This window comes from Schistocerca nitens, chromosome 2, assembly GCF_023898315.1.
Source record: "Schistocerca nitens isolate TAMUIC-IGC-003100 chromosome 2, iqSchNite1.1, whole genome shotgun sequence".
Lineage (NCBI taxonomy): Eukaryota > Metazoa > Arthropoda > Insecta > Orthoptera > Acrididae > Schistocerca > Schistocerca nitens.
Window position 1 is genome coordinate 112,479,293 of NC_064615.1, and position 15,297 is coordinate 112,494,589.

Consider the following 15,297-nt stretch of genomic DNA (forward strand, 5'->3'; position numbering starts at 1 on the left):
ATGTTGTAATAAGACGCAATGAGCATAAATAAACAGAGCAGTGAAACTTCCTGGCAGATTAAAACTGTGTGCCCGACCGAGACTCTAACTCGGGACCGTTGCCTTTCGCGGTCAAGTGCTCTACCAACTGAGCTACCGAAGCACGACTCACGCCCGGTACTCACAGTTTCATATCAGCGCACACTCCGCTGCCGAGTGAAAATCTCATTCTGGAAACATCCCCCAGGCTGTGGCTAAGCCACGTCTCCGCAATATCCTTTCTTTCAGGAGTGCTAGTTCTGCAAGGTTCGCAGGAGAGCTTCTGTAAAGTTTGGAAGGTAGGAGACGAGGTACTGGCAGAAGTAAAGCTGTGAGTAGCGGGCGTGAGTCGTGCTTCGGTAGCTCAGTTGGTAGAGCACTTGCCCGCGAAAGGCAAAGGTCCCGAGTTCGAGTCTCGGTCGGGCACACAGTTTTAATCTGCCAGGAAGTTTCATATCGGCGCACACTCCGCTGCAGAGTGAAAATCTCATTCTGGAAACAGAGCAGTGTTAGATCACCGAGACTGGCAGCGATCTGAAAAACAAGACCTTCGATGCGAAGCGATTGTTTGGAGCTCAAATTAGTCCGCACGGTGAAACGACATTGTTAACTTGTCTCTGTCTGTCTCGCCCAGTTTCGTGAAGTAATATGATCGTCTTACTCAGCAATGCCGCTGACTGCGAAAAAGCGAAGTAGTAAATTCACGCAAGACTTGCGAAACGAGTTGTCTAGTTCTCTTTTTTACGTAAGTGTTGAACATCTTCGGAAGCACAGCGCTTTATGTGCAGTGGAATGTTTTCCGTTGCTCACGGTGGCAAACACGATATACAACGGCATTTTACATCTGACAAGCATAATAAAGCGCTGACCGCAGCGATTACATCGTCATCACTGGCAACTTACTTTCGTCAATAAAAATACGGCGACAAATAACTTGCAAGAGCCGAAGGTTTGTGGGTCTCTCACACGGTAAGTCACAATCAGAGTTTTAAATCGTCGGAGTGCACTTCTAAATAAATTCAAAAATTATTTGAAAAGAAGTTTCGCTGCGGGAAAACTAAGTGCGAGACAGCTGCAAAGAGCGTGACTGCGCCGCACCCTTTAGACAGCCTGAAGGCGGAATTAATTATGTTCCGTTTATCTCTATACGTACAGATGTTTTGGACGATAAATTCCCAATGCTAGTGTGATACTTTCATCCTACAACTGGAATTAACGTTAAAATATTAGACATCCTGAATTAATCCGACGAAACTGCAGTCATTATATACGGTTCTTTAATTGACATTCTTGAAAAACACTACCGTAAAGACAAAGTGATTGGAGTTTGTGCTGGTAACGCCAGTAAAAATTTCGGTGGAGTTCAACGGTAAGGACAATGTTGTCCGCGAAGGTAAAGGTCCTGAGTTCGAGTCTCGGCCCGGCACACAGTTTTACTCTGCCAGGAAGTTTCAATGTAACGTTTTCTTCAAACTTCAAGAGGGCTTAGCAAGAAAAATAGTTGGTGTGCGGTCGCAACAAACATTGAACACAACGCTATACAAACATCAGCAGATTTATTGCCACTGGACGTCGAATACATTGTTACGAAATTTATTCGTACTTTATACATACACAGTGCGTGTACAAGCTCAAAGATTTCCGCAAGAGGCATATGTAGTACAAAATAATTTCGTGATACAGTAAAACAAGATGGCTTCCACTTTTGTCTTCAGTTAAGAGAACCTTGGAAATGTATGTACTATTGAAAAGTTACTTCTTATCGCAAAAAAAACGGCCAGCTGTACTACATGCATTCTTCTCTAATGAAAGCATGGAGCTGTGGCTAAAAATCGTACATGTTAACGCTGCATTCCTTATCGATTCCTTGAAAATGATGGAAGGAGACAAAATTAGCTTCACACTTGTTTGTGGATCTGAAAAACGAGTAGCCCTACACAAACCGCTTGGAAAACGATTATATCCCTCTGAGCATACGAAATGAATTATAAAAGTTTGTAGAGAGCAGGCAAATCGACAGTAATTGTTTTACGCGGCATATACAGAATGTAACAAAAATGTACGGTACAAATTACAGGACACATTCCTCACACGTAGACGAGGAGATTACGTTGTATGAGCATGGGTCTGGAAAAGTTTTGTTTCCATATTACAACTCATTTTCTCCAACTCAGTAATCATGGGAAACAAACAGAACGCGCCAGCATACCACACGCTGCTCTTTCTCACAGGAAATGTTAAGTATGCCTTCCGTGGGTACAGACATCAACCAGCCGTCGAAGTGACTCTCGGATACGCTGATGTATCCCTGGAGTACTGCGTATGGTTTCGCAGCCTTCCATAATACGGGTACGGAGCCTCTAAACATCTTGCACTAGGATTCCACACAGAAGAGCTTTCAAATGTCCCAACAATAAAAGTCCAGTGGGTTTAGGTCCGGAGAGCGTGGAGGCCATGCAGTTGGTCCATCCCTACCCCCATCCATCTGTCACCGAATCTGTTATTTAGAAACCGACAGACAGTAACACTAAAATACTAAAATGAGGAGGTCCTCTATCGTGCGTTAAGTACATACTTTGACGCACAGCTAAAGGTACATCTGCTAACAGATCAGGTAGAACGTTCTCTACGAAAATAAAACTTTCCGCTGAACGTGGGAGGAAGACAGTGAGGCCCTACTAAACAATCACCAACAGCGCCGGCCAAAAATTGCCAGAAAATCTTTGTTGAAGACTTGCTTCAACCGTTGCGTGAGGACTGATGCCTGCCCATACATGCTGACTGTGAAAATTTACAATGTTATCTCGTTGAAACTCGATGGAGAAAATGTAACATGGAAACAAAGCGTTTCCATGATACACTGTTCATATAACATAATTTCTTCGTCTACGTATGAGAAATGTGTCCCGCTATTTGTGCCGTACGTTTTTGTTGTACTCTGTATGTAATTTCTGTCACAGCTGCGCCCAGTACCTACAGAAATATACTCATCAGTACAATGAATTGGAAACATGTAGTTGCATTGAGCTAAATCAATGCCTGAAATCAGGTGACCTAGCGCATACTTACCAAAAGTTAACGGTGCAGATGCCTACAACGACAACGAAAAAAAGTTAACTTGTTCGACGAAGTAAGCTATGTCTCTAATTACCGTGGTCCACGATGTCCTGAAGAGATGAGAAGAGGTGAAGAGCAGTACGGAGAAACGGTGGTTAGAGGTGATAGAAAAATGAACGGTAAACACCACTTAAACACTGTCTCCACTGGGTACCCTGTTTACCAGGAACGAACATTTATGATTACCATGTGAACATTGGAAAAGTCGAAAATTAAAGTTGAAACGCTAGGTGCAATGCTCATTGTAAAATTTAATATGGGGATTTGTGATAATTTTACGATATTCTAAATCAAAACCCAGAATTAATCAAAAATGTCACCCATGACAGAAATATCGGTTTAAAAATATATGCACACGTTAGTAACTTACGTTTCATTTCTAATTTCATCGTAACCGAGACACTCTTGTCCTCAGTTCCCTCCCAGGTTCACAAAATGTCCCGCATAGAGTTTTTGTAAAGTTGGCCTCTTTAACCATGAGCGTCAGCAGAAATGTTACCAGGGCGGAGGGGGTGGGGGAGGGGGGGGGAAGGAGAGGCGGGGGGGGGGGACAGAAGATATGCCGTGCCATAAGAATTACATTTTATAGGAGACAGAAAAGTCTTATTATATCCCACTCAGTGTATCAATAAAAACTCTTCCAGGTTCCAATGGGGAGCAAGCGGAAGTCTATGGCTTCAGTCATCTCAGTCGGTCGCAGTACAGCAGAGAGTAAGGCTGAAAAGTATCAGATTAGAAGTCTATAGATATGACGTTTGATTTCCACCAAAACCACCGTTTTTCGAAACGCCTGACCCGATGTTCGGTTGTCTCAATCATCCGTATGTTTCGTCTTCAGTCTCCTGACTATACGGTCGGTTTTTTACTTTTGCCTCCTCTCTTCTCTCCCCACCCACTTCAGAGTCCTAATTGTTATGAATCCCCCAGGCACTGTATCTTTTTTAGCGGGAGAGAGAGAGAGAGAGAGAGAGAGAGAGAGAGAGAGAGAATGATTCAAATGTCGTACCGGTACAAGTTTTGGGCTTCCTAGGATCTCATGTCCTAAAGAAGCGCGTCTCCAGTTTAATTTAAAAGTCCTCTTCTTCCCCATGGAAAACGAAGGGGAAGAATTATTTAATGACGAATCCAGTCTCTTTTATATTCGCCGGAATAAACATTTACAAATTAAAATCTCCGTTAAAGCTCATAATTCTATTGTATCATTTCTATTACGTAACTAGCTGTTACCCGCGGCTGCGACCGCATGTCAGTAGTTTTGTTATGTTGGGCGACGGTGAGTAAGTAAGCCAGTAATTTGTAAATGTCTGTTTATGTAGTAGTGTAGAGACGTATGTATAAAAACGTGGGGTCAACTAAAGAATAGGATACAGCTCGTCGGCTTTGACCAATGATGTCATAGTTTATTCACAGACATTAATGTTTTTATTTTCGAGCCATAAATAACAAATCAGTTATCTTCTGTGGCGAGACGTTATCATTGTAAATTGAAATAAATACATGTGTTTTTAAAAGACGGGGCAAGACAATGTGTACGACTTTTGTCGCTTGTATTAACGTAAATAATTTGTTCGTACGAATTCATTCGGTACTTATTTTCATTCGTAGTGAGTTTGAGATACTTTGGATGAACTATTTTTCATTCTGGACACTTTTTGCTTTTTGATTTTCGTTTGTCTGTATGGATTTATCTATTCCTATGAATATGCAGGACTTGAAGCAGCGTTCGTCAACTGCAGTACGGAATTCAAATTTTACAGCTGTCGCTTTTTTCCGCCTTTGCTAGCACCAGTATCACTACGATATTTTTCAGTCCATCAGTCTATCGAAGGCAAAAAGACGGACATAAGAAAAATTTGCACCCCGTACTTCAGTCGGCCTATAAAGGTCAACTGAAGTGTGGGATACAAATTTGATGTATATCGCTTTTTTCTCCTCCATGTAGTTCAGCTGAGGTACAGGATGCCAATGTTACGTACGTCGATTTTTTCGTCTTCCATAGCATTAGTATCCTATTCTTCAGTTGACCTATATATGGGATACAAATCTTACGTATGTCGGACTTTTCGCCTTCCCTAGTGCTAGTAATCAACTGAAGAATAGGATGCCAGTATAAAATCCGCTCATCATAAGAATAAAACTGATGTAAACAAACACAAATCCGATGATTGGTCAGAAGGTGTAGCTCACGTACACTGGTGTTGTTACGCTCTTGCATGTAGGTCCCTTATGTATTAGATATCTTATTACTAAGATTAGATGGGTAGATCACATAACTAATGAGGAGGTATTGAACAGAATTGGGGAGAAGAGGAGTTTGTGGCTCAACTTGACTAGAAGAAGGGACCGGTTGGTAGGACATGTTCTGAGGCATCAAGGGATCACAAATTTAACATTGGAGGGCAGCGTGGAGGGTAAAAATCGTAGAGGGAGACCAAGAGATGAATACACTAAGCAGATTCAGAAGGATGTAGGTTGCAGTAAGTACTGGGAGATGAAGAAACTTGGACAGGATAGAGTAGCATGGAGAGCTGCATCAAACCAGTCTCAGGACTGAAGACCACAACAACAACAACAATAACAACAACAACGTTACTAACAAGGGAACCTCCCCATCGCACCCCCCTCACATTTAGTTATAAGTTGGTACAGGGATAGGCCTTGAAAAACTGAACACAGATCAATCGAGAAAACAGGAAGAAGTTGTGTGGTACTATGAAAAAAGTAAGCAAAATATACAAACTGAGTAGGCCATGCGCAAGGTTAGCAACATCTAGGAGAGTGTCAGCTTGCGAGCACCATGGTCCTGTTAGCGTGAGCAACTGCGGAACGAGAGGTCTTTAGTTCAAATCTTCTCTCGAGTGAAAAGTTTAATTTTTTATTTTCAGACAATTATTAAAGTTCAGGCACTCACACATAATCAACTTCGCTCTCCAAAATTCCAGGACATGTTTAGATTTGCTTGGACAGATGCAGGATTTGACGGTCTACACACGGAAACATTTGAAAACGTAAAAAAACGTATGTTTTGACAGAGCACAGGGAAAACTGTGCGACTGTGAAACTGTTGCATTCATTTGTGGCAGTTTATGTGACAAACTCTTATCTTTTCATCACTTTTTTGGGAGTGATTATCACATCCACAAGAAAACCTAAATCGGGCAAGGTAGAAGAATCTTTTTACCCATTCGCCAAGTGTGCAAGTTAGGTGGGTCGACAACATATTCCTGTCATGTGACGCACATGCCGTCACCAGTGTCGTATAGAATATATCAGACGTGTTTTCCTGTGGAGGAATCGGTTGACCTATGACCTTGCGATCAAATGTTTTCGGTTCCTATTGGAGAGGCACGTCCTTTCGTCTACTAATCGCACGGTTTTGCGGTGCGGTCGCAAAACACAGAGACTAAACTTATTACAGTGAACAGAGACGTCAATGAATGAACGGACAGATCGTAACTTTGCGAAAATAAAGAAAATAAAACTTTCACTCGAGGGAGGACTCGAACCAAGGACCTCTCGTTCCGCAGCTGTTCACTCTAACCACGGGACCACGGCACTCCTCAGCTCACAGTGTCCTTGATGTTGCATATCTTCCACATGGACTACTCAGTTTGTATATTTTGCTTATTTTTTCATAGTTTCACACAACTTATTCCTGTTTTCTCGATTGATCTGTGTTCAGTTTTTCAAGGCCTATCCACTGCGTCAATTTATAACTAAATCTGAGGGGGGTGTGATGGGGAGGTTCCCTTGTAAGTTACGTGAAATGAATGTTTAAGATATTCAAATGTATTAACAGCCATCAACGTTTTTCTAAATCACGCTTTTGCTACGTAGTTTTTATTTCAAAAATCATGTGCAGTCACAGCCTCCGCACCATTGTGCTCTGATTGTCGTACCGTTAATGAATGCATAGTATGAAAACGGCTGAGACTGCTTTCTGTTCCGTAGAGAAACACGCGCGTGGAACACGGTTAAAAGGTGGCGAGAAATAGGCTGTTCTTCATGTTTTTCATAAATTTACGGAGATAACCGGCTCTGAAGTTTTCCCATCGCTGTATGTACTGCAGTTGACAAACGTCAGTAAATGGAACGTCTAGCGCAGTCGGTACCGTAATGGTATATTTTTCGTGTGTTGATTCAAATCTCACTAGTGTAATTTTTTTTTCTCGTTCAATTTGAAATACCTACATCTCGTAATTATAAAACTCATCGTCATTTCTTATGAATAATGTACGTCTTCTTGCGTCTAATTACATTTGTCGCGAAATTCCTGTTTGCATTTCAAATACAAATTCTTAACTATCGATGTTTTATGAAAGATTGTTTATAAAAGTTGTTTAAATTAAGAAAACAAAACAATTTAATTTTTTAATGCAAAAATGAAAAATCCAATCCTCTTTATTTGGACTGTGTTCATCGTTTTATACCACAGAGGTAGAGCAGTATCGTGGAAACATGAAAAACAATCATTTTCACCGCATGGAGCACATCATACAAATACTGCATTTTAAATTTGCTATTGTACCATTACAATGTGAACCCAACTGAAATGATGTGGAGCCAAGCTGCGGGATTTGGCCCGAGAAAATAACAAGACTGTTAAGCTGGAACTAACGCACGCAGCTTTTTCACACGTCACTGCCGAACCCTGGCGGGATATAGAACGCTCGTCATAAAAGAAGAGAAAATGTTGTGCCTGGTTGTCTTCGTGGAGTCTGTTGTTGATTGGCTCGTTATCAACTGAAATGAATTTCTCGGACTCGGATAAGGAATGAGCTAAGAGATTACCACACGACTGACTGTAAGTAATCCTTCAGTGGCTTCAATGTTTAACTATACGGTGAAATCCTTCAATACTTTCTTGCGTTACATACAGTTTATGGAGAAAAATTACCAAGTGGTTAAGTCAGGAATTTTCATCATTCTTGTTTAGCACGTTAGCTAAAAATGATAACATGTTGGGGTTTTTGTCTATTCGTCTAAGGAGCGTATTGTAGGAGATTTTCAGAGTATTATTTCATTCTGCTTAAAAATTAAATGATATTCGGAGCTGTATTGCTCCTCTGCTCGTCTCTTTTTACGTGTGAACTGCAGCTGGCCGCTTCACTGCAGGCTAGCTGTACCAGCTGACCGGCCAGTGTTGACCAAGTAAAATGCGCTCTGGTAAAGCTGTTGTCCCCTATTATCGCAACCTTGATTATCGCTAAATCGATGTGCGCGTAACGCACAGCACAAAACGCACCCTTGTTATCGTACTTGAAAGCACTCGAGACAGCTTGGTTGCAGTCCCACGTGAAACGAAAATCCAATGAAGTTCCAGCAAACGCGGAAGAATATTATATTTCAATGTATACGTCAGGTTTATTCTTAAGATGAACGGATTATAGTAGCGGAGGCGAAAATAGCTACACCTGCAAAATTTGTATCTCGTACTGCAGTTAACCTATAAAGATTAACTGAAGTCCGGGATTCATCTTCTACATGTCAGCTGAGGTATTCCATACTACCGGTACGTCTGTCCCTCTTTTTTCTTTTTTTTTTTGCACTAGTATCCCATTCTTCAATTGAGCTATATAGCGCAACTGAAGAATAGGACTCAGAGAAGCGATATACTTAAAATTATTTTCGAAATATGAAGAATAAGATACTACGACTCAAAGAAGCGATATACTTAACATTATGGTCGAAATATGAACGTATGTAATATACGTCTAACATCTGTTTTCTGTCCTGCATTTCTTTGTTTCTCAACATTCGCATTTGCTGTTAAATCTGTGCAATAAGTCATCTGTGATAACTTCTGACGTCATTGGTCAAAGCCGACGGGTTGTAGCTCATTCTTCAGTAATCCCAAAATGTGTATGCAGTGCCAGTATGTAGGTACATAATGAATGTGCTTCTGTTACTTTGGTGTATGTCGAATCTGAAAATATGCATAATATTTTCCGATTATATTTAAAGGATGCCTCCATTCATTAAATTCGTGCAAAAGCAGAATTTTTAGTGATTCATCTGGCTCACCAAGTACTGTCTCTGAGATTTTGCCACCAGAGCAACACATGCCAACCGTTTCTTCCTCTCATTTCAACTCATTATAGTGCCTACATTTTTTTTATCCATCGTCCTAATATGACTAATTTAAGATTAATATAGTCAGTTAATAGATGATCATCAAATTCACTCACCAAATGCCTCCGACGTTCCACATGCCAAGGTACGACGTCTCTCCGTTTCTCGTATAGCCTTTAAATGACGACGTCGCTGTGAGTCTTCAAGCGTGACGCCCCAGCGTCGAAATTGCGACGCAGTTGTGACCTCCTGACGTTCTGTGTGCTAGTTCCGGTGGACCAGAGGTTGCTCCAAGGTAAGTTGGATCCGAGCGACTTACGCAGCTTGCGCTCTCTCACAACGCTGCTTGCACTAAACCAGACTTACGTTAGCGAGACTTATAGTAAAGAGTTTTAAATGTGGTTCTCGGACTTACCGTCGGATTTTATTGTTGTATCTCCACAACACCTCTGTAGCTATGCCATGTTGTGTTGCAACACAATATCGTAAACCGCGCGCACAATAACACAGGATTTGCAGTGTCACGAAGTATTCGGTAATTTCCACGAACGTTTGCCTATTGAAGTCGCGAACTCCAAACGATACACATCGAACGTGCGATTGTAAATCGATTATGCGACTGTGGTGGCGGGAATTATGAGTATGTTTATGGTGGTCGCTACAGCAACGACAAAACAGATAAAAATTACGATCAAAAATAACTGATCACAACGCCCGCCACCAGAGTCGCATGATCGATTTACGAACGCACGTTCGATATGTATCGTTTGGACACCACGACTTCGATATGCAATCATTCTTGGAAATTACTCTTACCTTACTCGTTGTCGATGTTGGCATCATGAGAAAGTCCATGTGATGTGTACGCTACGGGAAGCATTCCATTTTGCCGTAACCTGGGTAAACTCTGCCAATATCACGCAAAAATTTGGGTAGAGGGTCACATGCGTTAACTTTTCCTTGCAGACGCAAACTGTGGAAATAGAGGTACTGAAACAAGTATAGTTCGTCTCTTTCTCCTGGACGCCCTCCTCTTTTAATGGAAGACTTGACAGATTTCCACAGCCGCTCGATGTGTACCCTGGGGTCATCCGGAGATACGAACTCTGCAGAGTGCTTGACGAGCAAGTGGTCGAATCCTTCTGCTTTGAGTGTTTCGTAAGACTGAAACCCGCCTGTAATGACTTTACTACCAGGCAGAATAAATTGCTTTATCAGACCCACTGAAGTCACCTTGACTCTGGACAACACTCTCACAACGAAACACTTCGGGGACTCTCGTTTTATACCACCGAATTGCCAAATTTGATCGATTTCGCTCTTTGAAAGTCGTCCTCCTGGTTCTTCGTTCTCGCTATGTGCGATTCGTGCAGTTCAACAACTTTACTCGGCCCACCGATCGGTACAATGCCGTTCGTCACTATTATATAACACTCTTCTCTGCAAAACCCGAAAAAGTCGCACACGGTATTAGCAGATAAGTCAGTTTCCGATGCTGTTGCTTGCAAGGTGTAGTCTCGAATCCAGCAAGATAGAAGAATTACGCTGGTCTAAATGGATAATTTGGAATAGTCGAACCATGTATACCTCTTGATAGTCGTTCGTTTTCCACACTGTCCGGAATGAAATTGTGTAAGTGGGCTGCTTCTGTGTTGGCAGCGCTGTGTAGCGCTTTGCATTGCATCTCTGACTGCGTTTTCTTTGTAAGAAACTCTGTGGCTGGTTGGACTCGTTATTGGAAGTTAGTCGCCAGCAGTGATGGAAGTACTGTTGGGCAGCTGGAGATGAATAGTGATTGAATATTATTCATGATTATATATCTTTGTTCTGGAAGTCAATGACGATTTATATTCGTGTCTGAACTGGATGTCACATTATTAAGGTAAAAAATACATTATTTGGTTTGCAACAAAATTTTTCTTTTGCTAACCACATGCCTATTAGTAGTTAGTGACTTTAGTAGTTAGAATCTTCTATTTAGCTGGCAATATTGACGCTCGCAGTATTGCAGTAGTTCGCGTAATGAAGATTTTTGTGAGGTAACTGCTTAATGAAATGTATAGGTTATTGCTAGGATTTCTTTTTAGTCAGGGGCATTCTTTTGAATTAATTATTTGAAGTCAGGTTATCTTTTTTTTCAGTGAGATTGCGTTGCGCTAGGATATTGTGGGTCTCAGTCATTCAGCAATTTAAGTACAGACACACACATTTAAATAAAGAAGTTTCAATTGTAAGGGTATTTCAGCATCAGAACTCTTCTTACGAAGTTGTACATACTTCGCACCACCGCAATCTACACAGTCCCTCTTTTCCTCATCCGGTAGTACTCAATTTTTGCGACATAAATTCATACAATTTTCTACGTTGGATAAGCGTGGAATTACATTCTCCATGTGAGAGAATCGGCCAAAGAAGACACAACACCAGACATCCCACTCACTACCGACATAAATCGCCTGGGTTTCCCTAGAAACTAACAAATAATTTATCATAACGCCCGCCACCACAGTCATATGAACTATTTACAATCACACGTTCGATATGTATCGATTGGAGCCCGCGACTTCGATAGCCAAACGTTCATGGAAATTACCGAGTAATCTATAAACACTAAGAGTCGCCGACCATCGCGCCAGCGTCATCTGGATTCCACCCACGTATACCATACTTAAAAATGTTAATAATGCTCTATAAATATAACTTTCCACAGTAGCCTACGATCTTCCTCAGGGCCGCGCGGATTAGCCGTGCGGTCTCAGGCGCTGCAGTCATGGACTGCGCGGCTGGTCCCGGCGGAGGTTCGAGTCCTCCCTCGGGCATAGGTGTGTGTGTGTGTTTGTCCTTAGGATAATTTAGATTAAGTAGTGTGTAATCTTAGGGACTGATGACCTTAGCAGTTAAGTCCCATAAGATTTCACACACATTTGAACATTTTCTTCCTCAGGATTCAAGCTACCCTCATAGCAAATTTCGTCGGAATCGATTCAGAGGTAGAATCTTGAAAACGTAAGAGACAGATTTACTTTCGCATTTAATAATATTGGTATTAGTAGAGAAGTACTGAATAAAAACGTTGAGAATTGAATAAGCGTAGTATTGATTACGTTGAATCACGTAGAACAAATCAATCAATGAAAGCATTTTCACAAAAATGGTAAAGTTCAATAATGAAAGAGTAAATAGCTTCTTCAAAGAGTAAATATTTTTTTCTTAATTCACATAACATTCTTCAAATCAGTAAATATACCGGCGGCTACGCTCACATATCAGTAAAACGAAATGGAATATGTATAAGGCTTTTCTGGCCAAGAGACCCCGGTCAGGATATTCGGGAGCAAGTCTTTTTATTTGACGTCACTTCAGCGACTTGCGCGTCGACGATGGCAAAAGGATGATGAAGACAATACACACGTGCAGGTGCGATACGGAAAAAAATACAACCCAGCCGAAAATTGAAAGCAAGGTCCTAATGCTGACATTCTGTAACGTTATCCACATGACTACAATCTACTTCAAAAAATCGGAATGCGTGTGAAAAGTTATAACAGATCCGTGACGCTCACAGACTAAAATAGGACGGGTTTGTGAAACTTCCTGGCAGATTAAAACTGTGTGCCGGACCGAGACTCGAACTCGGGACCTTTGCCTTTTTGGTAGAGCATTTGCGCGCGTAAGGCGTTGGCCCCGAGTTCGAGTCTCGGTCCGGCACACAGTTTTAATGTGCCAGGAAGTTTCATATCAGCGCACTCTCCCCTGCAGAGAGTAAATCTCATTCTGGATACATCCCCCAGGCTGTGGCTAAGCCATGTCTCCGCAATATCCTTTCTTTCAGGAGTGCTAGTTCTGCAAGGTTCGCAGGAGAGCTTCTGTAAAGTTTGGAAGGTAGAAGACGAGATACTGGCAGAAGTAAAACCGTGAGGAGGGGGCGTGAGTCGTGCTTGGGTAGCTCAGTTGGTAGAGCACTTGCCCGCGTAAGGCAAAGGTCCCGAGTTCGAGTCTCGGTCCGGCACACAGTTTTAATCTGCCTGGAAGTTTCATATCAGCGCACACTCCGCTGCAGAGTGAAAATCTCATTCTAGGACGGGTTTGAGACCGATATTAGTATGGAAGTATGGACTAAAGACGTAGAAGACTGCATAAGCATTGTATCGATTCCGTTGAATCGTATTGTGCGGAACATATCAAACAATAAAAGCATCTTCATAAATATGATAAAGTTCAAAAGTTAAAAAAGTAAATATCTTTTTCAAAGAGCAATTATTGTTACATATTTCGAGCTATATTTTTCAGATCAATAAATCTGTTGCAATACACACTTTCTAAAGTAACCTACGTTTTTCCACAGCGTTCAAGCTATCTCCATACGAAATTTCATCAAAATCAGTTCAACAGTTTAATCGTGAAAGAGTAACAGACAGAGTTACTTTCGAATTTATAATATTAGTATGGATTCAGCCTCAAGTAACAGAAGTGAATCATTATCAGATGATCTGATAGAAAAATGGAATGGTAAAAATATTTAAATATACTAAATTAAATCAAACGAATTTCAATACAGTACCATACGAATTAGAACACGTTATATAGTAATTCGTCAGTTGAAGAGGCCCGGAGAGGCTTTAAAAATGTAGAAATATCTGCTCTTTGAGTGTTGGAACTACTGAATAATAATAATTAATAATGAATAACGGTTATAAAACAAATGACCTCATTAACGTGGAAAGTGGCATGTTAAATACCCTCTTTCAATTTTCAGTTGTTATTACTTTCTTTCACGAATCAGTTGATGCTGAAGTAAGGCGCAGATGGCATTCTGTACCAAGAATCAACTGCAGACGGTGTAGTTTGCTAGTGTAGTCTTTAAAGCTTACGGGAAGTCATATGTTTGGTTTCCGGCTCAGGGATCCAGCCACTTCTGTACCCGCCGAGCGAGGAATGCTATAGGATTGGAGTTTGAGTAAGTCTGTCGTGTGCAGGACGTCGTGCACAAGAGGCAAGTTCGGTTGAATGCAGACCGTCACTTCGTTTGTTGTTTAGTGAGGTAGAGTGTGTTATTGGGATTATACATAGAGTTGGGTTGTTTGGTGGAGGAGATCACACAGCGAGGTCATCGGTCTCATCGGATTAGGGAAGGACGGGGAAGGAAGTCGACCGTGCCCTTTCAAAGGAACCATCCCGGCATTTGCCTGGAGCGATTTAGGGAAGTCACGGAAAACCTAAATCAGGCTGGCTGGACGCGGGATTGAACCGTCGTCCTCACGAATGCGAGTCCAGTGTGCTAGCCACTGGGCCACCTCGCTCTGTGCGTTATACACACGTATTGCCTATTTGCAAAGTTATTTCGTTACACATTCGTGGAGTGCTTACACTTTCATGGTTAAATTTTCACTAAATTACGTAATGAAATTGCTATGAATGCCACTAGTGAAATTTAGCTCCAAGTGACGTTGCTAATTCATTGTCTGATGAAACCAGGAGCCAACATGCGTGGTACAGAATACGAATGTAGTCACTTAAATCGAACAATAGTACAGTCAGTCACTTTTCCATTCAGCTTATCTTATTGAATACTTTTTGCCGGTTCGTATGACGTTTAAATACCTGGCCTACTTTTCCAAGTGTCTCAGTGCTGCTGAGAAGTCATGTGTTATTCTGCTCACTTGAATTTTGAATTAATTATATGACGTGGAATTAAAACATTCTCTCTCATTTCAACTTCTCTGGTCATTTTTAAAAGCACATTGGCGTAACTGTTATTATGCCACCATTACCTTCATCTCTGAGAACGGATGCTCTCGTTCAATCTCGACTAATATCTCATATTGTTGATACCACTCGCTGTTCTAAAAAGTACGTATTTCCATTCTGAGCATACAATTTAGAGTACACAAGAGTAGTGTGACCACTGAGACGCTGTTTTAACTTGCGGAGATGCGATATTCGCTTTCGCAGAAGGGGAAATGTGAGATGGTGTAGATTTCACTGCTATGATTACCATACGGAGTCTACATCCCCATAGCAGTGAGACAGAAGTCATGCTGCTGCAACACTTTCGTAGGAATTTTGTAAATGATTTTCACGGCCACTTTT

General features: G+C 41.5%; 1 non-coding gene across 1 annotated transcript; it reads left to right on the forward strand.

Annotated features, from left to right (window-relative positions):
- Nucleotides 1-13,142: 13,142 nt before the first annotated feature.
- Nucleotides 13,143-13,217, forward strand: Trnat-cgu (transfer RNA threonine (anticodon CGU)). The gene has a single exon. It is a non-coding gene; the product is annotated as a tRNA-Thr (tRNA).
- The last annotated feature ends 2,080 nt before the right edge of the window (nucleotides 13,218-15,297 follow it).